Source organism: Ruditapes philippinarum, unplaced genomic scaffold (genome assembly GCF_026571515.1).
Source record: "Ruditapes philippinarum isolate M1 unplaced genomic scaffold, ASM2657151v2 ctg5721_1_1_1_1, whole genome shotgun sequence".
In the NCBI taxonomy this organism is placed as follows: domain Eukaryota; kingdom Metazoa; phylum Mollusca; class Bivalvia; order Venerida; family Veneridae; genus Ruditapes; species Ruditapes philippinarum.
Window position 1 is genome coordinate 1048 of NW_026865787.1, and position 6006 is coordinate 7053.

Sequence of the window (6006 nt, forward strand, 5' to 3'; positions counted from 1 at the left end):
TCAGAAAATTTAAAATAAAAAAACAGAAGAATAAAACAAGCTTTATGTCAATAAATTAGAAAAAATCATCTCTAAAATTAAATCCAATTCAAAAATAAAAGAAAAAAAAAATTTATTTGAAAAAGTGTTGCCAGTATGACAAATAAGGAAGTTTGAGGTGTATTAAACCGTTCAACCCTACTTGAGTTTTAAAGGGACCACTGTAAAATACCCCTATCTTGACCAAAATACCTGTTTAAATTATTTGTGTGTGTGTGTGGGAAAAACCAAAAAAATAGGTAAAAGGGCTTAATTACCTCAGTGGATGAAACAGAAATATTCACATCCATATTGTGGGATGTTTGATCCCTTGTTCCCATATTTTTTTGTATGTGGAAAATTTTAGTGTTTTAAATTAAAAATCATCTATACCAAAATTGTGCAATGAATACTTTTTTTCAAAATATTATTTAAATACGCATATGGGAAAGAAAAAAAGGAAAAAACCAAAAAGGAAAAAAATATGCCCGTAACCCGTTTAAAAAAAGTAATTTAAAATTAAATCCCGGGGTAAAGTATGCAAAATGGGCGATAAATTTCTGACAATCATGTGTTTATGAAGATGCAGTTTTTGTAATTTTTGAGTCGCAGATCAGATATACAAGCTAACATCACAGTTAACACAAATTTCCTAACAGTCCTAACACGCAAATTAGTTTCTCACCAAACTGCTTAAAAACCAGCAATTTAAAAGAAAGACAATTTTTTGTTACATGTCCAACAATTAATAACTTCAAAGTCTTTTTAGAGTAGTTTGGCTTATAGAGTTGGTCAATAAATGCACCTCACAAATTACGCCGGATGATATGTTTTAATCAATAGAAATGCTATTTTTAGCGATGTGATTACCGAATATACAAATAAATCTGACTTGCGAGTAGTTGAATATTAGTTCTCTACATGTTGGACTGTTTGGGCGAGAAGATTTTTTCTAAATTATTTATTCAATTTAAACAAAACGGTTTACTGACAAAATACTAGAAATTACCTAATAATGGAATTCTAAATTAGAAAATGACTGATTTTATTCAGGCTTTTGGATTTTAAATTCTCGTGGTGCAAGGGTAACGCGCTCGTTGTGTGTGAGAGGTCCCGGAGTTCAATCAGGTCGATCACATTTTTTAATTTCTTTTTTTTGTGTCTTTGTTAAGGGAAATAGGCCGATATGCAAAGGATAAAGTGTGGCTATCATAAAATGACATAAATTAATTTTTTTTGATGCAACTCCTCCTATTATGCAAAATTCGTATGTATCAACTTCTCGATGCCCTGCAATGATGACTTATAGTACATAAAATAAACTTAATAACAGGAAAAACACATACAGATATCGTACGATTTAGACTGCAGGGATGCAAGAAAATACCATGAGCTTGCAGCCTTTTGATTATAGAAGGTCTTTTCAGTCTGACTAAAGTTCTGATCTACTTATTTCTTAATGTAGATCTGATTGCCCTTATTTTGTTTAATCTTATTGTGATTTGGATTTCCAGGAAAGCTATTTTAAGGCCCATGAAATAAAACCGTCCTTTACATATAGGATTTTTAAGACAGTATCAATATCATTTTCTTGATTAAAGTAAAACATAAGTATGTTGATTTGATAGAAAAAAATTGTTGAAGTGATGTGAAATGAACTGGAAATTAAAGATGAATTTATAATGGGATGCCAGTTTATGCTGTTCTGTGACACACATGTTTGTTCTCGAAATTGTGAAAATGACCTATCTTAGTAATGGTTTTTCCAGCTCTTGAAATTAGAAACAATATTCGTTTCAAAAATGTAAAAGCCTTGCTGCTGATTTGTGTTTGGGAAAGGTTATCAGAAGGCGACATACCAAATGGTGGTCGTCAGATTCTAATTATAGTGTTTAGATTAAGAGCTGATTTTAATGCAGGACAATCCTTAAGATTCATATTATTTCCAGTTCAAATAGCATAATTTAAGTTTTAACAAGCCTGTAATAATTGTTTTCTTCTTTGTATTTACAAAGTCATACTTTATATATAGTTGATAATTAGAAATCAATTTAGAGTTATGTGCTTTGAAGTTGATTTTTTTAATTTTTAATTTGAAAACTTCCAAACTTTCACTGAATTTATGTATCTTTCAGCAACCTTTATTATATGTAAAATTTTCTGTTTTGAGCGTTTATTTCTTAAACAAGGATTTTGTTTTTTACCAAAGCACATTCTTTTACATTTATGCAAAAACAAAAAAAAAAAAAAAAAAATCAAGTAATACCATAATATTATGAAATTAATCACTAACTAAAATGTATCTTCTAAATTTTAAAGATTTCATTAAATATTGTGTTTTGTATTAAATACACTTTTAAAATGTCAATTTCTAAGAAATTGTAATCTTTGATTGGAACTTTGGTAATCAAAAGTGTTTTCCTGTGCATAATTGTCATTTATTATATGTTCAATTGTGTCGATCATTTATTGAAAATATATACATAAATTACCGGTACAAATTTTATGTAAGATAAAATGTTTCCTTACGATAAAATATTTTCAGTATTAAAGTGAGAGATATATAGTAATTAGAAGATAAGAATTGAAACGCTATTTATAAAATGAAGCCCCATGCATATATTTTTGAACAGCACAAGTGAAAATATACTTGCTGTGTCACAAATTAATTAAATGAAATCTTATTTTGACCTTACTTGCAAAATAAACAATTTTACATTTATTTCCATATGTTTTTTAATGGTGTTAAGGCATTTTGATTTTTTTATTCTGGTAATCACATCTTATATATTACTCTTATCACATTTATGTTTTATTCAAAAACTATTCTGTCGTATTTCCATTACTTTGTTTGGAATTTTGATAGATATAGATAGACTATCTCATCATTATATCACATTATACTTATAACTTAAGTTGTAATTTCTCACAATATTTCCATTTATCGCATGCTTTTTCAGTGGACAGTGAATTAATAAAATATCATTATCACAGTAGCCAGACTATATCTGAATGGCGGATGAAAAGAAATATAACTTAAAATACATAAAAATACGAATACACACCATTATGAGTAAAATGTGCTTGAATAACGAGAAACACATAAATATCTAGTTATCTACATAGTCATATCAATTCAAAATGTATCATAATTTCGTAAAAGGTGACAGGATTATTTTTCAACAAGACTATGTGAAACCATCATGATTTTATGACATCATTAATCGAGAGCGCATAATTGTTTTTGGCCAAAAAGTCAGGAAAAAAGATTAAAACCGATAAAAAAGGATGGAATGAATAGAAATTTTTTTTTAATCATGCAAGATCACAATCATATTGTTAGTTTATAGTCGCAAAACAATTTTTCTATAAATTGAATTAATGATACATGTATTATGATATATCTTTTTAATTTGCAAAAATGTCTTAATGTGTTAAATAACTTTCAATAACATCATTTGTACGGTATTTTTTTACCAGTAGAATATTTAAAATTAAAAATAATAAGAGACTTAAAGCTGCAATGCCTGCAGATGAACCAAAATATTTCAATAAAGTACCAAACAAAAATATTCGATTTTAAGAAAGTATAAAGATTCAAGATAAAAGTTATAATTTCCATGTTATGTGTGAATTACATTGTATGACGATTTTGCAGTCGTTTTTAACTCTTAGTTCTATTGCATTACTAATGCAGTAGGGCTATTGTTAGCATATTTTGACATCTTTTTGGTAATTAACACGGGTTGTAAGTACTGGTTTACATTTCTTTTTTCACTTCACATGTTTTACTTTATAATACATTTTCAAATTTTTTCATGAAAATTAGCATAAATCTGAGGCATGCAGCTTTAAAGGATAGTAAATTCCTATATGGAGGGTTAAAGCAGTCTTTTAATTGTGCATCAAACAAGGATGCATTTCAAAGCCAAGCATGCATGCAATGCTTTTCTAGCACAATGTTAAGAATTGCAGATTTCACTTTTAAGAATTTGTATAAACACAAAGATATGACTAGAAATGAAAATTATTACCCATTTGTAGTGTTTTGTATGAGATAATAAATCAAGGTTGCCATCACTTGTACATACTATATATTTAAGTAGGGTATAACAGGGCTTCGTTAATGGAAAGTTTGGAAGTCATTACCCCTGATTTTGCCTTGTGACTTCGAAATTTAACCCTTTTCGCTTCTTTACCTATATAATGTGACTTCCAATATCAGATATTTGCATGCTCTGTACTTTCCAAATTTTGAAATTTAATGGAAGCCCTGGAATAAATATACTATATAATATATAAATATGTAACAATATCGAAATTATGTTATATATTATGGTCTTAGAAAGCCGAAACCCTACAAATATCCTTAAAAAATATTATTTAAGAAATTAATTTTACTTTCAAAAAGTAAACATATATTCTAACTTGAATAGATAAAAGATATTCTTAACTTTCAAGTTATTGCAAAAGTAATCTATCTTAAGATAGAATAGTTTTTGCAAAAGATTTAGAAATCAAAGGGACATATTTTATAGTGTTAAAGTATTCTAACTCAAGATAGAATAGTTTTGCACAATAAATATTCTGGAAAAAGTAGCTTTTCTAGTGCAATACTAGGCTATGTTAGCATGTAGGCAATAAATGCGTATTTACACTTTTCTTGAAAAAATGAACATGTACACAAAACTTACTTCTATTTTTTGATAATGGTTGGTTGTGAATTTTTTTTCAAAAAATGAAATCAAAATAAAATAACATATTTTTTCTTTCCTGAAAATTTTTCAAAATACAAGTTAGAATAGTCCTTGCGCAGAGAGCCTCGATATACTGTTTACTTTTCAACTTTGATATTATATCCTGAAAAAAAAATTTGCAACATGGGGATTGCCCTTTAACCAGGATTGCAAATAAATGCTTTAAAGGAATTAAAATGAAAATTTGTTTTTTCCAGATTTTCAGGATTTGAAAGCAATATTTTAAGTTTTGGAAAATATGGATATGCATTTTTTGGTCACATCTAGAATGATGCAAGCCCTTTGTAAGATATTGTTTGGTTTTAAAATTAATAGCAACTGCAAAACAATTTTGAATTCCACAAGACTCTTCAAGCAATGAAATAAAATAATTATTTGTTTGTTACTTGGTAATTATATAGTTGCAGTATTTTGAGTCAAATTATCAGCATGCCTTTTGTGGATTGTTTTTTACAGTTTCTTCTCAGTTTGAAAGAAGAGCTAGAAAGAATAGAATCTAGATGTTCCAATGTTGAATGTCAGATGTTTGATGTGACACGGAATCCGGAGGAAGTTGATAAACTTGTACCAAGAATATGATGTCGTAGTGAGTTTATTACCGTACACAATGCACCCAGAAGTTGCCAAGTCATGTATTAAACATCGTAAAAATATGGTCACTGCAAGTTATGTTACACCTGCCATGAAGGAGTTACACAAAGCGTAAGAATGCTGTATACTAATTTATTATTACTGAATCTGTTAGAAATACAGGGTGAATATAAAAGTCCTTACTCAGTTGATTTCTTTTTGTCCCCCAAAGTATTTTAAGAAGGAGCATGGGTTTTTATCGTATACAAGTATGATGTTTTTATATTTGATATTAACTCCAACGATCAGAAAGTTGATTAGGTTAATGCTGTATTTCGTTTACTTTTGAAAACATTATTTAGCAAAATGAGCAGCATGACTTGTTTCAACATTTTCTTTAATTTCTATGTCTTCATAAAAATAATCATTTCGAATTTTATTGCAATCTGTGTCAAGTAAAACCGAAATACAGCATTATCCTAATCAACTTTCTGATCGTTGGAGTTAATATCAAATATAAAAACATCATACTTGTATACGATAAAAACCCATGCTCCTTCTTAAAATACTTTGGGGGACAAAAAGAAATCAACTGAGTAAGGACTTTTATATTCACCCTGTATTTCTAACAGATTCAGTAATAATAAATTAGTATACAGCA